The sequence below is a fragment of the Schistocerca nitens genome, chromosome 8 (genome assembly GCF_023898315.1).
Source record: "Schistocerca nitens isolate TAMUIC-IGC-003100 chromosome 8, iqSchNite1.1, whole genome shotgun sequence".
Lineage (NCBI taxonomy): Eukaryota > Metazoa > Arthropoda > Insecta > Orthoptera > Acrididae > Schistocerca > Schistocerca nitens.
The window spans coordinates 6,108,659-6,133,254 of record NC_064621.1 but is presented as its reverse complement, the minus strand read 5'-3'; positions in this window follow the sequence as shown (position 1 = coordinate 6,133,254).

Below are 24,596 nucleotides of genomic sequence, written 5' to 3'. Positions count from 1 at the left end.
CTTATATTTAATTCCGATGCAATTTCTGTGTTTCATCGTCAATGGGAAGGTCCAAGGGATACAATAAACCTGCAGAGGTGCATCGGAATGTAAAACTAGTGACACAGGAAACGCTCAAAACATAGACAGTAGGAAGACTCAGTCTTCCTGTACTTAAGTCGGCATTGAGTCTCTTATATTTAATTCCGATGCAATTACTGTGTTTCATCGTCAATGGGAAGGTCCAAGGGATACAGTAAACCTGCAGAGGTGCATCGGAATGTATAACTAGTGACACAGGAAACGCTTAAAACATAGACAGTAGGAAGACTCAGTCTTCCTGTACTTAAGCCGGCATTGTGTCTCTTATATTTATTTCCGATGAAATTTCTGTGTTTCATCCTGAATGGGAAGGTCCAAGGGATACAGTAAACCTGCAGAGGTGCATCGGAAAATAAAACTGATGACACAGGATACGCTCAAAACATAGACATTAGCAGGATTTAGTCTTCCTGTACTTAAGTCGGCATTGTGTCTCTTATATTTAATTTCGATGCAATATGTGTGTTTCATCGCCAATGGGAAGGTCCAAGGGATACAGTAAACATGCAGAGGTGCATCGGAATGTAAAACTGGTGACACAGGAAACGCTCAAAAAATTGACTGTAAGAAGACTGATTTCTTGTACTTAAGTCGTCATTGTGTCTCTTATATTTAATTCCGATGTAATTTCTGTGTTTCATCGTAACTGTGAAGGTCCAAGGGATACAGTAAACCTGTAGCGGTGCATCGGAATGTAAAACTGGTGACACAGGAAACGCTCAAATTATAGACAGTAGGAAGACTCAGTCATCCTGTACTTAAGTCGGCATTGTGTCTCTTATATTTAATTCCGATGCAATTTCTGTGTTTCATCGTCAATGGGTAGGTCCAAGGGATACAGTACACCTGCAGAGGTGCATCAGAATGTAAAACTGGTGACACAGGAAACGCTCAAAACATAGACAGTAGGAAGACTCAGTCTTCCTGTACTGAAGTCGGCATTGTGTCTCTTATATTTAATTCCGATGCAATTTCTGTGTTTCATCGTCAATGGGAAGGTCCAAGTGATGCAGTAAATCTGCAGAGGTGCATCGGAATGTAAAACTAGTGACACAGGAAACGCTCAAAACATAGACAGTAGGAAGACTCAGTCTTCGTGTACTTAAGTCGGCTGTGTGTCTCTTATATTTAATTCCGATGCAATTTCTGTGTATCATCGTCAATGGGAAGGTCCAAGGGATACAGTAAACCTGCAGAGGTGCATCGGAATGTAAAATTCGTGACACAGGAAACGCTCAAAACATAGACAGTAGGAAGACTGAGGCTTCCAGTACTTAAGTCTGCATTGTGTCTCTTATATTTATTTCCGATGAAATTTCTATGTTTCATCGTGAATGGGTAGGTCCAAGGGTTATAGTAAACCTGCAGAGGTGCATCGGAAAGTAAAACTGATGACACAGGAAACGCTCAAAACATAGACAGTAGGAAGACTTAGTCTTCCTGTACTTAAGTCGGCATTGTGTCTCTTATATTTAATTCCGATGCAATTTCTGTGTTTCATCGTCAATGGGAAGGTCCAAGTGATGCAGTAAACCTGCAGAGTTGCATCAGTATGTAAAACTGGTGACACAGGAAACGCTTAAAACATAGACAGTAGGAAGACTCAGTATTCCTGTACTTAAGTCGGCATTGTGTCTCCTATATTTAATTCCGGTGCGATTTCTGTGTTTCATCGACAATGGGAAGGTCCAAGGGATACAGTAAACCGGCAGAGGTGCATCGGAATGTAAAACTGGTGACACAGGAATCGCTCAAAACATAGACCGTAAGAAGACTCAGTTTTCTTGTGCTTAAGTCGGCGTTGTGTCTCTTACATTTAATTCCGATGCAATTTCTGTGTTTCATCGTCAATGGGAAGGTCCAAGGGATACAATAAATCTGCAGAGGTGCATCGGAATGTAAAACTAGTGACACAGGAAACGCTCAAAACATAGACAGTAGGAAGACTCAGTCTTCCTGTACTTAAGTCGGCATTGAGTCTCTTATATTTAATTCCGATGCGATTTCTGTGTTTCATCGTCAATGGGAAGGTCCAAGGGATATAGTTAACAAGCAGAGGTGCATCGGAAAGTAAAACTGATGACACAGGAAACGCTCAAATCATAGACAGTAGGAAGACTCTGTCTTCCTGTACTTAAGTCTGCATTGAGACTCTTATATTTAATTCCGATGCAATTTCTGTGATTCATCGTCACTGTGAGGGTCCAAGGGATACAGTAAACCTGCAGAGGTGCATCGGAATGTAAAACTGTTGACACGGGAAACGCTCAAAACATAGACAGTAAGAAGATCCAGTCTTCCTGTTCTTAAGTCGGCACTGTGTCTCTAATATTTAATTCCGATGCAATTTCTGTGTTTCATCGTCAATGGGAAGTTCCAAGGGATACAGTAAACCTGCAGAGGTGCATCAGAATGTAAAACTGGTGACACAGGAAACGCTCAAAACATAGACAGTAGGAAGACTCAGTCTTCCTGTACTTAAGTCGGCATTGTGTCTCTTATATATAATTCCGATGCGATTTCTGTGTTTCATCGACTATGGGAAGGTATAAGGGATACAGTAAACAGGCAGAGGTGCATCGGAATGTAAAACGGGAGACACTGGAAACGCTCAAAACATAGACCGTAAGAAGACTCAGTTTTCTTGTACTTCAGTCGGCGTTGTGTCTCTTATGTTTAATTTCGATGCAATTTCTGTGTTTCATCGTCAATGGGAAGGTCCAAGGGATACAGTAAAAATGCAGAGGTGCATCGGAATGTAAAACGGGTGACACAGGAAACGCTCAAAACATTGACTGTAAGAAGACTGTTTCCTTGTACTTAACTCATCATTGTGTCTCTTATATTTAATTCCGATGTAATTTCTGTGTTTCATCGTAAATGTGAAGGTCCAAGGGATACAGTAAACCTGTAGAGGTGCATCGGAATGTAAAACTGGTGACACAGGAAACACTCAAATTATAGACAGTAGGAAGACTCAGTCATCCTGTACTTAAGTCGGCATTGTGTCTCTTCTATTTAATTCCGATGCAATTTCTGTGTTTCATCGTCAATGGGAAGGTCCAAGGGATACAGTAAACCTGCAGAGGTGCATCGGAATGTAAAACTAGTGACACAGGAAACGCTCAAAACATAGACAGTAGGAAGACCCAGTCTTCCTGTACTTAAGTCGGCATTGTGCCTCTTATATTTAATTCCGATGCAATTTCTGTGTTTCATCGTCAATGGGAAGGTCCAAGGGATACAGTAAACCTGCAGAGGTGCATCGGAATGTAAAACTCGTGACACAGGAAACGCTCAAAACATAGACAGTAGGAAGACTCAGTCTTCCTGTACTGAAGTCGGCATTGTGTCTCTTATATTTCATTCCGATGCTATTTCTGTGTTTCAACGTCACTGTGAAGGTCCAAGGGATACAGTAAACCTGTAGAGATGCATCAGAATGTAAAACTGGTGACACAGGAAACGTTCAAAACATAGACAGTAGGAAGACTCAGTCTTCCTGTCCTTAAGTCGGCATTGTGTCTCTTATGTTTAATTCCGATGCAATTTCTGTGTTTCATCGTCAATGGGAGGGTCCAAGGGATACAGTAAACCTGCAAAGGTGCATCGGTATGTAAAACTAGTGACACAGGAAACGCTCTAAACATAGACAGTAGGAATACTCAGTCTTCCTGTAATTAAGTCGGCATTGTGTCTGTTATATTTAATTCCGATGCTATTTCTGTGTTTCATCGTCGCTGTGAAGGTCCAAGGGATACAGTAATCCTGCAGAGGTGCATCGGTATGTAAAACTGGTGACACAGGTAACGCTCAAAACATAGACAGTAGGAAGACTCAGTCTTCCTGTTCTTAAGCCGGCACTGTGTCTCTTATATTTAATTCCGATACAATTTCTGTGTTTCATCGTCAATGGGAAGGTCCAAGGGATACAGTAAACCTGCAGAGGTGCATCAGAATGTAAAACTGGTGACACAGGAAACGCTCAAAACATAGACAGTAGGAAGACTCAGTATTCCTGTACTTAAGTCGGCATTGTGTCTCCTATATTTAATTCCGGTGCGATTTCTGTGTTTCATCGACAATGGGAAGGTCCAAGGGATACAGTAAACTGGCAGAGGTGCATCGGAATGTAAAACTGGTGGCACAGGAAACGCTCAAAACATAGACCGTAAGAAGACTCAGTTTTCTTGTGCTTAAGTCGGCGTTGGGTCTCTTACATTTAATTCCGATGCAATTTCTTTGTTTCATCGTCAATGGGAAGGTCCAATGGATACAGTAAACCTGCAGAGGCACATTGGAATGTAAAACTGGTGACACAGGAAGCTCTCAAAACATAGACAGTAGGAAGACTCAGTCTTCCTGTACTTAAGTCGGCATTGTGTCTCTTATATTTAATTCCGATGCAATTTCTGTGTTTCATCGTCAATGGGAAGGTCCAAGGGATACAATAAATCTGCAGAGGTGCATCGGAATGTAAAACTAGTGACACAGGAAACGCTCAAAACATAGACAGTAGGAAGACTCAGTCTTCCTGTACTTAAGACGGCATTGAGTTTCTTATATTTAATTCCAATGCAATTTCTGTGTTTCATCGTCAATGGGAAGGTCCAAGGGATATAGTTAACAAGCAGAGGTGCATCGGAAAGTAAAACTGATGACACAGGAAACGCTCAAAACATAGACAGTAGGAAGACTCAGTCTTCCTGTACTTAAGTCTGCATTGTGACTCTTATATTTAATTCCGATGCATTTTTCTGTGATTCATCGTCACTGTGAGGGTCCAAGGGATACAGTAAACCTGCAGAGGTGCATCGGAATGTAAAACTGTTGACACGGGAAACGCTCAAACATAGACAGTAAGAAGATCCAGTCTTCCTGTTCTTAAGTCGGCACTGTGTCTCTAATATTTAATTCCGATGCAATATCTGTGTTTCATCGTCAATGGGAAGTTCCAAGGGATACAGTAAACCTGCAGAGATGCATCGGAATTTAAACCTAGTGACACAGGAAACGCTCAAAACATAGACCGTAAGAAGACTCAGTCTTCCTGTACTTAAGTCGGCGTTGTGTCTCTTATATATAATTCCGATGCAATTTCTGATTTTCATCGTCAATGGGAAGGTCCAAGGGATACAGTAAACCTGCAGAGGTGCATCGGAATGTAAAACTGATGACACAGGAAATGCTCAAATCATAGACAGTAGGAAGACTCAGTCTTCCTGTACTTAAGTCGGCATTGTGTCTCTTATATTTAATTCCGATGCAATTTCTGTGTTTCATCGTCAATGGGAAGGTCCAAGGGATACAGTAAACCTGTAGAGGTGCATCGGAATGTACAACTGGTGACACAGGAAACGCTAAAATCATAGACATTAGGAAGACTCAGTCTTCCTGTACTTAAGTCGGCATTGTGTCTCTTATATTTAATTCCGATGCAATTTCTGTGTTTCATCGTCGAAGGTCCACGGGATACAGTAAACCTGCAGAGGTGCATCAGAATGTAAAACTGGTGACACAGGAATCGCTCAAAAAATAGACAGTAGGAAGACTCAGTCTTCCTGTACTTAAGTCGTCATTGTGTCTCTTATATTTAATTCCGATGCAATTTCTGTGTTTCATCGTCAATGGGAAGGTCCAAGGGATACAATAAACCTGCAGAGGTGCATCGGAATGTAAAACTAGTGACACAGGAAACGCTCAAAACATAGACAGTAGGAAGACTCAGTCTTCCTGTACTTAAGTCGGCATTGAGTCTCTTATATTTAATTCCGATGCAATTACTGTGTTTCATCGTCAATGGGAAGGTCCAAGGGATACAGTAAACCTGCAGAGGTGCATCGGAATGTATAACTAGTGACACAGGAAACGCTTAAAACATAGACAGTAGGAAGACTCAGTCTTCCTGTACTTAAGCCGGCATTGTGTCTCTTATATTTATTTCCGATGAAATTTCTGTGTTTCATCCTGAATGGGAAGGTCCAAGGGATACAGTAAACCTGCAGAGGTGCATCGGAAAATAAAACTGATGACACAGGATACGCTCAAAACATAGACATTAGCAGGATTTAGTCTTCCTGTACTTAAGTCGGCATTGTGTCTCTTATATTTAATTTCGATGCAATATGTGTGTTTCATCGCCAATGGGAAGGTCCAAGGGATACAGTAAACATGCAGAGGTGCATCGGAATGTAAAACTGGTGACACAGGAAACGCTCAAAAAATTGACTGTAAGAAGACTGTTTTCTTGTACTTAAGTCGTCATTGTGTCTCTTATATTTAATTCCGATGTAATTTCTGTGTTTCATCGTAACTGTGAAGGTCCAAGGGATACAGTAAACCTGTAGCGGTGCATCGGAATGTAAAACTGGTGACACAGGAAACGCTCAAATTATAGACAGTAGGAAGACTCAGTCATCCTGTACTTAAGTCGGCATTGTGTCTCTTATATTTAATTCCGATGCAATTTCTGTGTTTCATCGTCAATGGGTAGGTCCAAGGGATACAGTACACCTGCAGAGGTGCATCAGAATGTAAAACTGGTGACACAGGAAACGCTCAAAACATAGACAGTAGGAAGACTCAGTCTTCCTGTACTTAAGTCGGCATTGTGTCTCTTATATTTAATTCCGATGCAATTTCTGTGTTTCATCGTCAATGGGAAGGTCCAAGTGATGCAGTAAATCTGCAGAGGTGCATCGGAATGTAAAACTAGTGACACAGGAAACGCTCAAAACATAGACAGTAGGAAGACTCAGTCTTCGTGTACTTAAGTCGGCATTGTGTCTCTTATATTTAATTCCGATGCAATTTCTGTGTATCATCGTCAATGGGAAGGTCCAAGGGATACAGTAAACCTGCAGAGGTGCATCGGAATGTAAAATTCGTGACACAGGAAACGCTCAAAACATAGACAGTAGGAAGACTGAGGCTTCCAGTACTTAAGTCTGCATTGTGTCTCTTATATTTATTTCCGATGAAATATCTATGTTTCATCGTGAATGGGTAGGTCCAAGGGTTATAGTAAACCTGCAGAGGTGCATCGGAAAGTAAAACTGATGACACAGGAAACGCTCAAAACATAGACAGTAGGAAGACTTAGTCTTCCTGTACTTAAGTCGGCATTGTGTCTCTTATATTTAATTCCGATGCAATTTCTGTGTTTCATCGTCAATGGGAAGGTCCAAGTGATGCAGTAAACCTGCAGAGGTGCATCGGAATGTAAAACTAGTGACACAGGAAACGCTCAAAACATAGACAGTAGGAAGACTCAGTCTTCCTGTACTTAAGTCGGCATTGTGTCTCTTATATTTAATTCCGATGCAATTTCTGTGTTTCATCGTCAATCGAAAGGTCCAAGTGATGCAGTAAACCTGCAGAGGTGCATCGGAATGTAAAACTAGTGACACCGGAAACGCTCAAAACATAGACAGTAGGAAGACTCAGTCTTCCTGTACTTAAGTCGGCATTGTGTCTCTTATATTTAATTCCGATGCAATTTCTGTGTTTCATCGTCAATGGGAAGGTCCAAGGGATACAATAAATCTGCAGAGGTGCATCGGAATGTAAAACTAGTGACACAGGAAACGCTCAAAACATAGACAGTAGGAAGACTCAGTCTTCCTGTACTTAAGTCGGCATTGAGTCTCTTATATTTAATTCCGATGCAATTTCTGTGTTTCATCGTCAATGGGAAGGTCCAAGGGATATAGTTAACAAGCAGAGGTGCATCGGAAAGTAAAACTGATGACACAGGAAACGCTCAAAACATAGACAGTAGGAAGACTCAGTCTTCCTGTACTTAAGTCTGCATTGTGACTCTTATATTTAATTCCGATGCAATTTCTGTGATTCATCGTCACTGTGAGGGTCCAAGGGATACAGTAAACCTGCAGAGGTGCATCGGAATGTAAAACTGTTGACACGGGAAACGCTCAAAACATAGACAGTAAGAAGATCCAGTCTTCCTGTTCTTAAGTCGGCACTGTGTCTCTAATATTTAATTCCGATGCAATTTCTGTGTTTCATCGTCAATGGGAAGTTTCAAGGGATACAGTAAACCTGCAGAGATGCATCGGAATTTAAACCTGGTGACACAGGAAACGCTAAAACATAGACCGTAAGAAGACTCAGTTTTCATGTACTTAAGTCGGCGTTGTGTCTCTTATATATAATTCCGATGCAATTTCTGATTTTCATCGTCAATGGGAAGGTCCAAGGGATACAGTAAACCTGCAGAGGTGCATCGGAATGTAAAACTGATGACACAGGAAATGCTCAAATCATAGACAGTAGGAAGACTCAGTCTTCCTGTACTTAAGTCGGCATTGTGTCTCTTATATTTAATTCCGATGCAATTTCTGTGTTTCATCGTCAATGGGAAGGTCCAAGGGATACAGTAAACCTGTAGAGGTGCATCGGAATGTAAAACTGGTGACACAGGAAACGCTCAAATCATAGACAGTAGGAAGACTCAGTCTTCATGTACTTAAGTCGGCATTGTGTCTCTTATATTTAATTCCGATGCAATTTCTGTGTTTCATCGGCAATGGGAAGGTCCACGGGATACAGTAAACCTGCAGAGGTGCATCAGAATGTAAAACTGGTGACACAGGAATCGCTCAAAAAATAGACAGTAGGAAGACTCAGTCTTCCTGTACTTAAGTCGTCAGTGTGTCTCTTATATTTAATTCCGATGCAATTTCTGTGTTTCATCGTCAATGGGAAGGTCCAAGGGATACAATAAACCTGCAGAGGTGCATCGGCATGTAAAACTAGTGACACAGGAAACGCTCAAAACATAGACAGTAGGAAGACTCAGTCTTCCTGTACTTAAGTCGGCATTGAGTCTCTTAGTTTTAATTCCGATGCAATTTCTGTGTTTCATCGTCAATGGGAAGGTCCAAGGGATACAGTGAACCTGCAGAGGTGCATCGGAATGTATAACTAGTGACACAGGAAACGCTTAAAGCATAGACAGTAGGAAGACTCAGTCTTCCTGTACATAAGCCGGCATTGTGTCTCTTATATTTATTTCCGATGAAATTTCTGTGTTTGATCCTGAATGAGAAGGTCCAAGGGATACAGTAAACCTGCAGAGGTGCATCGGAAAGTAAAACTGATGACACAGGATACGCTCAAAACATACGCATTAGAAGGATTTAGTCTTCCTGTACTTAAGTCGGCATTGTGTCTCTTATATTTAATTTCGATGCAATTTGTGTGTTTCATCGCCAATGGGAAGGTCCAAGGGATACAGTAAACATGCAGAGGTGCATCGGAATGTAAAACTGGTGACACAGGAAACGCTCAAAAAAATGACTGTAAGAAGACTGTTTTCTTGTACTTAAGTCGTCATTTTGTCACTTATATTTAATTCCGATGTAATTTCTGTGTTTCATCGTAACTGTGAAGGTCCAAGGGATACAGTAAACCTGTAGAAGTGCATCGGAATGTAAAACTGGTGACACAGGAAACGCTCAAATTATAGACAGTAGGAAGACTCAGTCATCCTGTACTTAAGTCGGCATTGTGTCTCTTATATTTAATTCCGATGCTATTTCTGTGTTTCATCGTCAATGGGTGGGTCCAAGGGATACAGTACACCTGCAGAGGTGCATCAGAATGTAAAACTGGTGACACAGGAAACGCTCAAAACATAGACAGTAGGAAGACTCAGTCTTCCTGTACTTAAGTCGGCATTGTGTCTCTTATATTTAATTCCGATGCAATTTCTGTGTTTCATCGTCAATGGGAAGGTCCAAGTGATGCAGTAAACCTGCAGAGGTGCATCGGAATGTAAAACTAGTGACACAGGAAACGCTCAAAACATAGACAGTAGGAAGACACAGTCTTCGTGTACTTAAGTCGGCATTGTGTCTCTTATATTTAATTCCAATGCAATTTCTGTGTTTCATCGTCAATGGGAAGGTCCAAGGGATACAGTAAACCTGCAGAGGTGCATCGGAATGTAAAATTCGTGACACAGGAAACGCTCAAAACATAGACAGTAGGAAGACTGAGGCTTCCTGTACTTAAGTCTGCATTGTGTCTCTTATATTTATTTCCGATGAAATTTCTATGTTTCATCGTGAATGGGTAGGTCCAAGGGTTATAGTAAACCTGCAGAGGTGCATCGGAAAGTAAAACTGAAGACACAGGAAACGCTCAAAACATAGACAGTAGGAAGACTTAGTCTTCCTGTACTTAAGTCGGCATTGTGTCTCTTATATTTAATTCCGATGCAATTTCTGTGTTTCATCGTCAATGGGAAGGTCCAACGGATACAGTAAACCTGCAAAAGTGCATCGGTATGTAAAACTAGTGACACAAGAAAAGCTCAAAACATAGACAGTAGGAAGACTCAGTCTTCCTGTACTTAAGTCTGCATTGTGTATTTAATTCCGATGCTATTTCTGTGTTTCATCGTCACTGTGAAGGTCCAAGGGATACAGTAAACCTGTAGAGGTGCATCGGAATGTAAAACTGGTGACAAAGGAAACGCTCAAATTATAGACAGTAGGAAGACTCAGTCTTCCTGTACTTAAGTCGGCATTGGGTCTCTTATATTTAATTCCGATGCAATTTCTGTGTTTCATCGTCAATGGGAAGGTCCAAGGGATACAGTAAACCTGCAGAGGTGCATCAGAATGTAAAACTGGTGACACAGGAAACGCTCAAAACATAGACAGTAGGAAGACTCAGTCTTCCTGTACTTAAGTCGGCATTGTTCCTCTTATATTTAATACCGATGCAATTTCTGTGTTTCATCGTCAATGGGAAGGTCCAACGGATACAGTAAACCTGCAAAAGTGCATCGGTATGTAAAACTAGTGACACAAGAAACGCTCAAAACATAGACAGTAGGAAGACTCAGTCTTCCTGTACTTAAGTCGGCATTTTGTCTCTTATATTTAATTCCGATGCTATTTCTGTGTTTCATCGTCGCTGTGAAGGTCCAAGGGATACAGTAAACCTGCAGAGGTGCATCGGTATGTAAAACTGGTGACACAGGTAACGCTCAAAACATAGACAGTAGGAAGACTCAGTCTTCCTGTACTTAAGTCGGCATTGTGTCTCTTATATTTAATTCCGATGCAATTTCTGTGTTTCATCGTCAATGCGAAGGTCCAAGGGGTACAGTAAACCTGCAGAGGTGCATCAGAATATAAAAATGCTGACACAGGAAACGCTCACAACATAGACAGTAGGAAGACTCAGTCTTCCTGTACTTAAGTCGGCATTGTGTCTCTTATATTTAATTCCGATGCAATTTCTGTGTTTCATCGTCAATGGGAAGGTCCAAGGGATACAGTAAACCTGCAGAGGTGCAACGGAATGTATAACTAGTGACACAGGAAACGCTCAAAACATAGACAGTAGGAATACTCAGTCTTCCTGTACATAAGTTGGCATTTTGTCTCTTATATTTATTTCCGATGAAATTTCTGTGTTTCATCGTGAATGGGAAGGTCCAATGGATAAAGTAAACCTGCAGAGGTGCATCGGAAAGTAATACTGATGACACAGGATATGCTCAAAGCATAGACAGTAGCAGGATTTAGTGTTCCTGTACTTGAGTCGGCATTGTGTATCTTATATTTAATTTCGATGCAATTTGTGTGTTTCATCGCCAATGGGAAGGTCCAAGGGATACAGTAAACATGCAGAGGTGCATCGGAATGTAAAACTGGTGACACAGGAAACGCTCAAAACATTGACTGTAAGAAGACTGTTGTCTTGTACTTAGGTCGTCATTGTGTCTCTTATATTTAATTCCTATGTAATTTCTGTGTTTCATCGTAACTGTGAAGGTCGAAGGGATACAGTAAACCTGTAGAGGTGCATCGGAATGTAAAACTGGTGACACAGGAAACGCTCAAATTATAGACAATAGGAAGACTCAGTCATCCTGTACTTAAGTCGGCATTGGGTCTCTTATATTTAATTCCGATGCAATTTCTGTGTTTCATCGTCAATGGGAATGTCCAAGGGATACAGTAAACCTGCAGAGGTGCATCAGAACGTAAAACGGGTGACACAGGAAACGCTCAAAACATAGACAGTAGGAAGACTCAGTCTTCCTGTACTTAAGTCGGCATTGTTCCTCTTATATTTAATACCGATGCAATTTCTGTGTTTCATCGTCAATGGGAAGGTCCAACGGATACAGTAAACCTGCAAAAGTGCATCGGTATGTAAACCTAGTGACACAAGAAACGCTCAAAACATAGACAGTAGGAAGACTCAGTCTTCCTGTACTTAAGTCTGCATTGTGTATTTAATTCCGATGCTATTTCTGTGTTTCATCGTCACTGTGAAGGTCCAAGGGATACAGTAAACCTGTAGAGGTGCATCGGAATGTAAAACTGGTGACAAAGGAAACGCTCAAATTATAGACAGTAGGAAGACTCAGTCTTCCTGTACTTAAGTCGGCATTGGGTCTCTTATATTTAATCCCGATGCAATTTCTGTGTTTCATCGTCAATGGGAAGGTCCAAGGGATACAGTAAACCTGCAGAGGTGCATCAGAATGTAAAACTGGTGACACAGGAAACGCTCAAAACATAGACAGTAGGAAGACTCAGTCTTCCTGTACTTAAGTCGGCTTTGTTCCTCTTATATTTAATACCGATGCAATTTCTGTGTTTCATCGTCAATGGGAAGGTCCAACGGATACAGTAAACCTGCAAAAGTGCATCGGTATGTAAAACTAGTGACACAAGAAACGCTCAAAACATAGACAGTAGGAAGACTCAGTCTTCCTGTACTTAAGTCGGCATTTTGTCTCTTATATTTAATTCCGATGCTATTTCTGTGTTTCATCGTCGCTGTGAAGGTCCAAGGGATACAGTAAACCTGCAGAGGTGCATCGGTATGTAAAACTGGTGACACAGGTAACGCTCAAAACATAGACAGTAGGAAGACTCAGTCTTCCTGTACTTAAGTCGGCATTGTGTCTCTTATATTTAATTCCGATGCAATTTCTGTGTTTCATCGTCAATGGGAATGTCCAAGGGATACAGTAAACCTGCAGAGGTGCATCAGAACGTAAAACTGGTGACACAGGAAACGCTCAAAACATTGACTGTAAGAAGACTGTTGTCTTGTACTTAGGTCGTCATTGTGTCTCTTATATTTAATTCCTATGTAATTTCTGTGTTTCATCGTAACTGTGAAGGTCGAAGGGATACAGTAAACCTGTAGAGGTGCATCAGAACGTAAAACTGGTGACACAGGAAACGCTCAAAACATAGACAGTAGGAAGACTCAGTCTTCCTGTACTTAAGTCGGCGCTGTGTCTCTTATATTTAATTCTGATGCAATTTCTGTGTTTCATCGTCAATGGGAAGGTCCAAGGGATACAGTAAACCTGCAGAGGTGCATCAGAATATAAAAATGGTGACACAGGAAACGCTCACAACATAGACAGTAGGAAAACTCAGTCTTCCTGTACTTAAGTCGGCATTGTGTCTCTTATATTTAATTCCGATGCAATTTCTGTGTTTCATCGTCAATGGGAATGTCCAAGGGATACAGTAAACCTGCAGAGGTGCATCAGAACGTAAAACTGGTGACACAGGAAACGCTCAAAACATTGACTGTAAGAAGACTGTTGTCTTGTACTTAGGTCGTCATTGTGTCTCTTATATTTAATTCCTATGTAATTTCTGTGTTTCATCGTAACTGTGAAGGTCGAAGGGATACAGTAAACCTGTAGAGGTGCATCGGAATATAAAACTGGTGACACAGGAAACGCTCAAATTATAGACAGTAGGAAGACTCAGTCATCCTGTACTTAATTCGGCATTGGGTCTCTTATATTTAATTCCGATGCAATTTCTGTGTTTCATCGTCAATGGGAATGTCCAAGGGATACAGTAAACCTGCAGAGGTGCATCAGAACGTAAAACTGGTGACACAGGAAACGCTCAAAACATAGACAGTAGGAAGACTCAGTCTTCCTGTACTTAAGTCTGCATTGTGTATTTAATTCCGATGCTATTTCTGTATTTCATCGTCACTGTGAAGGTCCAAGGGATACAGTAAACCTGTAGAGGTGCATCGGAATGTAAAACTGGTGACAAAGGAAACGCTCAAATTATAGACAGTAGGAAGACTCAGTCTTCCTGTACTTAAGTCGGCATTGTGTCTCTTATATTTAATTCCGATGCAATTTCTGTGTTTCATCGTCAATGGGAAGGTCCAAGGGATACAGTAAACCTGCAGAGGTGCATCAGAATGTAAAACTGGTGACACAGGAAACGCTCAAAACATAGACAGTAGGAAGACTCAGTCTTCCTGTACTTAAGTCGGCATTGTTCCTCTTATATTTAATACCGATGCAATTTCTGTGTTTCATCGTCAATGGGAAGGTCCAATGGATACAGTAAACCTGCAAAAGTGCATCGGTATGTAAATCTAGTGACACAAGAAACGCTCAAAACATAGACAGTAGGAAGACTCAGTCTTCCTGTACTTAAGTCGGCATTTTGTCTCTTATATTTAATTCCGATGCTATTTCTGTGTTTCATCGTCGCTGTGAAGGTCCAAGGGATACAGTAAACCTGCAGAGGTGCATCGGTATGTAAAACTGGTGACACAGGTAACGCTCAAAACATAGACAGTAGGAAGACTCAGTCTTCCTGTACTTAAGTCGGCATTGTGTCTCTTATATTTAATTCCGATGCAATTACTGTGTTTCATCGTCAATGGGAAGGTCCAAGGGGTACAGTAAACCTGCAGAGGTGCATCAGAATATAAAAATGGTGACACAGGAAACGCTCACAACATAGACAGTAGGAAGACTCAGTCTTCCTGTACTTAAGTCGGCATTGTGTCTCTTATATTTAATTCCGATGCAATTTCTGTGTTTCATCGTCAATGGGAAGGTCCAAGGGATACAGTAAACCTGCAGAGGTGCAACGGAATGTATAACTAGTGACACAGGAAACGCTCAAAACATAGACAGTAGGAATACTCAGTCTTCCTGTACAGAAGTTGGCATTGTGTCTCTTATATTTATTTCCGATGAAATTTCTGTGTTTCATCGTGAGTGGGAAGGTCCAAGGGATAAAGTAAACCTGCAGAGGTGCATCGGAAAGTAAAAATGATGACACAGGATACGCTCAAAGCATAGAGAGTAGCAGGATTTAGTGTTCCTGTACTTGAGTCGGCATTGTGTATCTTATATTTAATTTCGATGCAATTTGTGTGTTTCATCGCCAATGGGAAGGTCCAAGGGATAGAGTAAACATGCAGAGGTGCATCGGAATGTAAAACTGGTGACACAGGAAACGCTCAAAACATTGACTGTAAGAAGACTGTTGTCTTGTACTTAGGTCGTCATTGTGTCTCTTATATTTAATTCCTATGTAATTTCTGTGTTTCATCGTAACTGTGAAGGTCGAAGGGATACAGTAAACCTGTAGAGGTGCATCGGAATGTAAAACTGGTGACACAGGAAACGCTCAAATTATAGACAATAGGAAGACTCAGTCATCCTGTACTTAAGTCGGCATTGGGTCTCTTATATTTAATTCCGATGCAATTTCTGTGTTTCATCGTCAGTGGGAAGGTCCAAGGGATACAGTAAACCTGCAGAGGTGCATCAGAACGTAAAACTGGTGACACAGGAAACGCTCAAAACATAGACAGTAGGAAGACTCAGTCTTCCTGTACTAAAGTCTGCATTGTGTATTTAATTCCGATGCTATTTCTGTGTTTCATCGTCACTGTGAAGGTCCAAGGGATACAGTAAACCTGTAGAGGTGCATCGGAATGTAAAACTGGTGACAAAGGAAACGCTCAAATTATAGACAGTAGGAAGACTCAGTCTTCCTGTACTTAAGTTGGCATTGTGTCTCTTATATTTAATTCCGATGCAATTTCTGTGTTTCATCGTCAATGGGAAGGTCCAAGGGATACAGTAAACCTGCAGAGGTGCATCAGAATGTAAAACTGGTGACACAGGAAACGCTCAAAACATAGACAGTAGGAAGACTCAGTCTTCCTGTACTTAAGTCGGCATTGTGTCTCTTATATATAATTCCGATGCAATTTCTGGGTTTTATCGTCAATGGGAAGGTCGAAGGGATACATTAAACCTGCAGAGGTGCATCGGAATGTAAAACTAGTGACACAGGAAACGCTCAAACATAGACAGTAGGAAGACTCAGTCTTCCTGTACTTAAGTCGGCATTGTTTCTCTTATATTTAATTCCGATGCAATTTCTGTGTTTCATCGTCAATGGGAAGGTCCAACGGATACAGTAAACCTGCAAAAGTGCATCGGTATGTAAAACTAGTGACACAAGAAACGCTCAAAACATAGACAGTAGGAAGACTCAGTCTTCCTGTACTTAAGTCGGCATTTTGTCTCTTATATTTAATTCCGATGCTAATTCTGTGTTTCATCGTCGCTGTGAAGGTCCAAGGGATACAGTAAACCTGCAGAGGTGCATCGGTATGTAAAACTGGTGACACAGGTAACGCTCAAAACATAGACAGTAGGAAGACTCAGTCTTCCTGTTCTTAAGTCGGCATTGTGTCTCTTATATTTAATTCCGATGCAATTTCTGCGTTTCATCGTTAATGGGAAGATCCAAGGGATACAGTAAACCTGCAGAGGTGCATCAGAATGTAAAACTGGTGACACAGGAAACACTCAAAACATAGACAGTAGGAAGACTCACCCTTCCTGTACTTAAGCCGGCATTGTGTCTCTTATATTTAATTCCGATGTTATTTCTGTGTTTCATCGTCAATGGGAAGGTCCAAGGGATACAGTAAACCTGCAGAGGTGCATCTGAATGTAAAACTGGTGACACAGGAAACGCTCAAAACATAGACAGTAGGAAGACTCAGTCTTCCTGTACTTAAGTCGGCATTGTGTCTCTTATATTTAATTCCGATGCAATTTCTGTGTGACATCGTCAATGGGTAGGTCCAAGGGGTACAGTAAACCTGCAGAGGTGCATCAGAGTGTAAAAATGGTGACACAGAAAACGCTCACAACATAGACAGTACGAATACTCAGTCTTCCTGTACTTAAGTCGGCATTGTGTCTCTTATATTTAATTCCGATGCAATTTCTGTGTTTCATCGTCAATGGGAAGGTCCAAGAGATACAGTAAACATGCAGAGGTGCAACGGAATGTATAACTAGTGACACAGGAAACGCTCAAAACATAGACAGTAGGAAGACTCAGTCTTCCTGTACATAAGTCGACATTGTGTCTCTTACATTTATTTCCGATGAAATTTCTGTGTTTCATCGTGAATGGGAAGGTCCAAGGGATATAGTAAACCTGCAGAGGTTCATCGGAATGTAAAACTGATGACACAGGATACGCTCAAAACATAGACAGTAGCAGGATTTAGTCTTCCTGTACTTAAGTCGGCATTGTGTATCTTATATTTAATTCCGATGCAATTTCTGTGTTTCATCGTCAATGGGAATGTCCAAGGGATACAGTAAACCTGCAGAGGTGCATCAGAACGTAAAACTGGTGACACAGGAAACGCTCAAAACATAGACAGTAGGAAGACTCAGTCTTCCTGTACTTAAGTCTGCATTGTGTATTTAATTCCGATGCTATTTCTGTATTTCATCGTCACTGTGAAGGTCCAAGGGATACAGTAAACCTGTAGAGGTGCATCGGAATGTAAAACTGGTGACAAAGGAAACGCTCAAATTATAGACAGTAGGAAGACTCAGTCTTCCTGTACTTAAGTCGGCATTGTGTCTCTTATATTTAATTCCGATGCAATTTCTGTGTTTCATCGTCAATGGGAAGGTCCAAGGGATACAGTAAACCTGCAGAGGTGCATCAGAATGTAAAACTGGTGACACAGGAAACGCTCAAAACATAGACAGTAGGAAGACTCAGTCTTCCTGTACTTAAGTCGGCATTGTTCCTCTTATATTTAATACCGATGCAATTTCTGTGTTTCATCGTCAATGGGAAGGTCCAATGGATACAGTAAACCTGCAAAAGTGCATCGGTATGTAAATCTAGTGACACAAGAAACGCTCAAAACATAGACAGTAGGAAGACTCAGTCTTCCTGTACTTAAGTCGGCATTTTGTCTCTTATATTTAATTCCGATGCTATTTCTGTGCTTCATCGTCGCTGTGAAGGTCCAAGGGATACAGTAAACCTGCAGAGGTGCATCGGTATGTAAAACTGGTGACACAGGTAACGCTCAAAACATAGACAGTAGGAAGACTCAGTCTTCCTGTACTTAAGTCGGCATTGTGTCTCTTATATTTAATTCCGATGCAATTACTGTGTTTCATCGTCAATGGGAAGGTCCAAGGGGTACAGTAAACCTGCAGAGGTGCATCAGAATATAAAAATGGTGACACAGGAAACGCTCACAACATAGACAGTAGGAAGACTCAGTCTTCCTGTACTTAAGTCGGCATTGTGTCTCTTATATTTAATTCCGATGCAATGTCTGTGTTTCATCGTCAATGGGAAGGTCCAAGGGATACAGTAAACCTGCAGAGGTGCAACGGAATGTATAACTAGTGACACAGGAAACGCTCAAAACATAGACAGTAGGAATACTCAGTCTTCCTGTACAGAAGTTGGCATTGTGTCTCTTATATTTATATCCGATGAAATTTCTGTGTTTCATCGTGAGTGGGAAGGTCCAAGGGATAAAGTAAACCTGCAGAGGTGCATCGGAAAGTAAAACTGATGACACAGGATACGCTCAAAGCATAGAGAGTAGCAGGATTTAGTGTTCCTGTACTTGAGTCGGCATTGTGTATCTTATATTTAATTTCGATGCAATTTGTGTGTTTCATCGCCAATGGGAAGGTCCAAGGGATAGAGTAAACATGCAGAGGTGCATCGGAATGTAAAACTGGTGACACAGGAAACGCTCAAAACATTGACTGTAAGAAGACTGTTGTCTTGTACTTAGGTCGTCATTGTGTCTCTTATATTTAATTCCTATGTAATTTCTGTGTTTCATCGTAACTGTGAAGGTCGAAGGGATACAGTAAACCTGTAGAGGTGCATCGGAATGTAAAACTGGTGACACAGGAAACGCTCAAATTATAGACAATAGGAAGACTCAGTCATCCTGTACTTAAGTCGGCATTGGGTCTCTTATATTTAATTCCGATGCAATTTCTGTGTTTCATCGTCAATGGGAAGGTCCAAGGGATACAGTAAACCTGCAGAGGTGCATCAGAACGTAAAACTGGTGACACAGGAAACGCTCAAAACATAGACAGTAGGAAGACTCAGTCTTCCTGTACTTAAGTCTGCATTGTGTATTTAATTCCGATGCTATTTCTGTATTTCATCGTCACTGTGAAGGTCCAAGGGATACAGTAAACCTGTAGAGGTGCATCGGAATGTAAAACTGGTGACAAAGGAAACGCTCAAATTATAGACAGTAGGAAGACTCAGTCTTCCTGTACTTAAGTCGGCATTGTGTCTCTTATATTTAATTCCGATGCAATTTCTGTGTTTCATCGTCAATGGGAAGGTCCAAGGGATACAGTAAACCTGCAGAGGTGCATCAGAATGTAAAACTGGTGACACAGGAAACGCTCAAAACATAGACAGTAGGAAGACTCAGTCTTCCTGTACTTAAGTCGGCATTGTTCCTCTTATATTTAATACCGATGCAATTTCTGTGTTTCATCGTCAATGGGAAGGTCCAATGGATACAGTAAACCTGCAAAAGTGCATCGGTATGTAAATCTAGTGACACAAGAAACGCTCAAAACATAGACAGTAGGAAGACTCAGTCTTCCTGTACTTAAGTCGGCATTTTGTCTCTTATATTTAATTCCGATGCTATTTCTGTGTTTCATCGTCGCTGTGAAGGTCCAAGGGATACAGTAAACCTGCAGAGGTGCATCGGTATGTAAAACTGGTGACACAGGTAACGCTCAAAACATAGACAGTAGGAAGACTCAGTCTTCCTGTACTTAAGTCGGCATTGTGTCTCTTATATTTAATTCCGATGCAATTACTGTGTTTCATCGTCAATGGGAAGGTCCAAGGGGTACAGTAAACCTGCAGAGGTGCATCAGAATATAAAAATGGTGACACAGGAAACGCTCACAACATAGACAGTAGGAAGACTCAGTCTTCCTGTACTTAAGTCGGCATTGTGTCTCTTATATTTAATTCCGATGCAATGTCTGTGTTTCATCGTCAATGGGAAGGTCCAAGGGATACAGTAAACCTGCAGAGGTGCAACGGAATGTATAACTAGTGACACAGGAAACGCTCAAAACATAGACAGTAGGAATACTCAGTCTTCCTGTACAGAAGTTGGCATTGTGTCTCTTATATTTATTTCCGATGAAATTTCTGTGTTTCATCGTGAGTGGGAAGGTCCAAGGGATAAAGTAAACCTGCAGAGGTGCATCGGAAAGTAAAACTGATGACACAGGATACGCTCAAAGCATAGAGAGTAGCAGGATTTAGTGTTCCTGTACTTGAGTCGGCATTGTGTATCTTATATTTAATTTCGATGCAATTTGTGTGTTTCATCGCCAATGGGAAGGTCCAAGGGATAGAGTAAACATGCAGAGGTGCATCGGAATGTAAAACTGGTGACACAGGAAACGCTCAAAACATTGACTGTAAGAAGACTGTTGTCTTGTACTTAGGTCGTCATTGTGTCTCTTATATTTAATTCCTATGTAATTTCTGTGTTTCATCGTAACTGTGAAGGTCGAAGGGATACAGTAAACCTGTAGAGGTGCATCGGAATGTAAAACTGGTGACACAGGAAACGCTCAAATTATAGACAATAGGAAGACTCAGTCATCCTGTACTTAAGTCGGCATTGGGTCTCTTATATTTAATTCCGATGCAATTTCTGTGTTTCATCGTCAATGGGAAGGTCCAAGGGATACAGTAAACCTGCAGAGGTGCATCAGAACGTAAAACTGGTGACACAGGAAACGCTCAAAACATAGACAGTAGGAAGACTCAGTCTTCCTGTACTAAAGTCTGCATTGTGTATTTAATTCCGATGCTATTTCTGTGTTTCATCGTCACTGTGAAGGTCCAAGGGATACAGTAAACCTGTAGAGGTGCATCGGAATGTAAAACTGGTGACAAAGGAAACGCTCAAATTATAGACAGTAGGAAGACTCAGTCTTCCTGTACTTAAATTGGCATTGTGTCTCTTATATTTAATTCCGATGCAATTTCTGTGTTTCATCGTCAATGGGAAGGTCCAAGGGATACAGTAAACCTGCAGAGGTGCATCAGAATGTAAAACTGGTGACACAGGAAACGCTCAAAACATAGACATTAGGAAGACTCAGTCTTCCTGTACTTAAGTCGGCATTGTGTCTCTTATATATAATTCCGATGCAATTTCTGTGTTTTATCGTCAATGGGAAGGTCGAAGGGATACATTAAACCTGCAGAGGTGCATCGGAATGTAAAACTAGTGACACAAAAAACGCTCAAACATAGACAGTAGGAAGACTCAGTCTTCCTGTACTTAAGTCGGCATTGTTTCTCTTATATTTAATTCCGATGCAATTTCTGTGTTTCATCGTCAATGGGAAGGTCCAACGGATACAGTAAACCTGCAAAAGTGCATCGGTATGTAAAACTAGTGACACAAGAAACGCTCAAAACATAGACAGTAGGAAGACTCAGTCTTCCTGTACTTAAGTCGGCATTTTGTCTCTTATATTTAATTCCGATGCTATTTCTGTGTTTCATCGTCGCTGTGAAGGTCCAAGGGATACAGTAAACCTGCAGAGGTGCATCGGTATGTAAAACTGGTGACACAGGTAACGCTCAAAACATAGACAGTAGGAAGACTCAGTCTTCCTGTTCTTAAGTCGGCATTGTGTCTCTTATATTTAATTCCGATGCAATTTCTGCGTTTCATCGTTAATGGGAAGATCCAAGGGATACAGTAAACCTGCAGAGGTGCATCAGAATGTAAAACTGGTGACACAGGAAACACTCAAAACATAGACAGTAGGAAGACTCACCCTTCCTGTACTTAAGTCGGCATTGTGTCTCTTATATTTAATTCCGATGTTATTTCTGTGTTTCATCGTCAATGGGAAGGTCCAAGGGATACAGTAAACCTGCAGAGGTGCATCTGAATGTAAAACTGGTGACACAGGAAACGCTCAAAACATAGACAGTAGGAAGACTCAGTCTTCTTGTACTTAAGTCGGCATTGTGTCTCTTATATTTAATTCCGATGCAATTTCTGTGTGACATCGTCAATGGGTAGGTCCAAGGGGTACAGTAAACCTGCAGAGGTGCATCAGAGTGTAAAAATGGTGACACAGAAAACGCTCACAACATAGACAGTACGAATACTCAGTCTTCCTGTACTTAAGTCGGCATTGTGTCTCTTATATTTAATTCCGATGCAATTTCTGTGTTTCATCGTCAATGGGAAGGTCCAAGAGATACAGTAAACATGCAGAGGTGCAACGGAATGTATAACTAGTGACACAGGAAACGCTCAAAACATAGACAGTAGGAAGACTCAGTCTTCCTGTACATAAGTCGACATTGTGTCTCTTACATTTATTTCCGATGAAATTTCTGTGTTTCATCGTGAATGGGAAGGTCCAAGGGATATAGTAAACCTGCAGAGGTTCATCGGAATGTAAAACTGATGACACAGGATACGCTCAAAACATAGACAGTAGCAGGATTTAGTCTTCCTGTACTTAAGTCGGCATTGTGTATCTTATATTTAATTCCGATGCAATTTCTGTGTTTCATCGTCAATGGGAATGTCCAAGGGATACAGTAAACCTGCAGAGGTGCATCAGAATGTAAAACTCGTGACACAGGAAACGCTCAAAACATAGACAGTAGGAAGACTCAGTCTTCCTGTACTTAAGTCGGCATTGTGTCTCATATATTTAATTCCGATGCAATTTCTGTGTTTCATTGTCAATGGGAAGGTCCAAGGGATACAGTAAACCTGCAGAGATGCATCGTAATTTAAACCTGGTGACACAGGAAACGCTCAAAACATAGACCGTAAGAAGACTCAGTTTTCATGTACTTAAGTCGGCGTTGTGTCTCTTATATATAATTCCGATGCAATTTCTGATTTTCATCATCAATGGGAAGGTCCAAGGGATACAGTAAACCTGCAGAGGTGCATCGGAATGTAAAACTGATGACACAGGAAATGCTCAAATCATAGACAGTAGGAAGACTCAGTCTTCCTGTACTTAAGTCGGCATTGTGTCTCTTATATTTAATTCCGATGCAATTTCTGTGTTTCATCGTCAATGGGAAGGTCCAAGGGATACAGTAAACCTGCAGAGGTGCATCAGAATATAAAAATGGTGACACAGGAAACGCTCACAACATAGACAGTAGGAAGACTCAGTCTTCCTGTACTTAAGTCGGCATTGTGTCTCTTATACTTAATTCCGATGCAATTTCTGTGTTTCATCGTCAATGGGAAGGTCCAAGGGATACAGTAAACCTGCAGAGGTGCAACGGAATGTATAACTAGTGACACAGGAAACGCTCAAAACATAGACAGTAGGAATACTCAGTCTTCCTGTACATAAGTTGGCATTGTGTCTCATATATTTATTTCCGATGAAATTTCTGTGTTTCATCGTGAATGGGAAGGTCGAAGGGATACGTTAAACCTGCAGAGGTGCATCGGAATGTAAAACTAGTGACACAGGAAACGAACAAACATAGACAGTAGGAAGACTCAGTCTTCCTGTACTTAAGCCGGCATTTTGTCTCTTATACTTAATTCCGATGCTATTTCTGTGTTTCATCGTCGCTGTGAAGGTCCAAGGGATACAGTAAACCTGCAGAGGTGCATCGGTATGTAAAACTGGTGACACAGGTAACGCTCAAAACATAGACAGTAGGAAGACTCAGTCTTCCTGTTCTTAAGTCGGCATTGTGTCTCTTATATATAATTCCGATGCAATTTCTGCGTTTCATCGTCAATGGGAAGATCCAAGGGATACAGTAAACCTGCAGAGGTGCATCAGAATGTAAAACTGGTGACACAGGAAACGCTCAAAACATAGACAGTAGGAAGACTCACCCTTCCTGTACTTAAGTCGGCATTGTGTCTCTTATATTTAATTCCGATGTTATTTCTGTGTTTCATCGTCAATGGGAAGGTCCAAGGGATACAGTAAACCTGCAGAGGTGCATCTGAATGTAAAACTGGTGACACAGGAAACGCTCAAATCATAGACAGTAGGAAGACTCAGTCTTCCTGTACTTAAGTCGGCATTGTGTCTCTTATATTTATTTCCGATGCAATTTCTGTGTGACATCGTAAATGGGTAGGTCCAAGGGGGACAGTAAACCTGCAGAGGTGCATCAGAATGTAAAAATGGTGACACAGAAAACGCTCACAACATAGACAGTACGAATACTCAGTCTTCCTGTACTTAAGTCGGCATTGTGTCTCTTATATTTAATTCCGATGCAATTTCTGTGTCTCATCGTCAATGCGAAGGTCCAAGAGATACAGTAAACCTGCAGAGG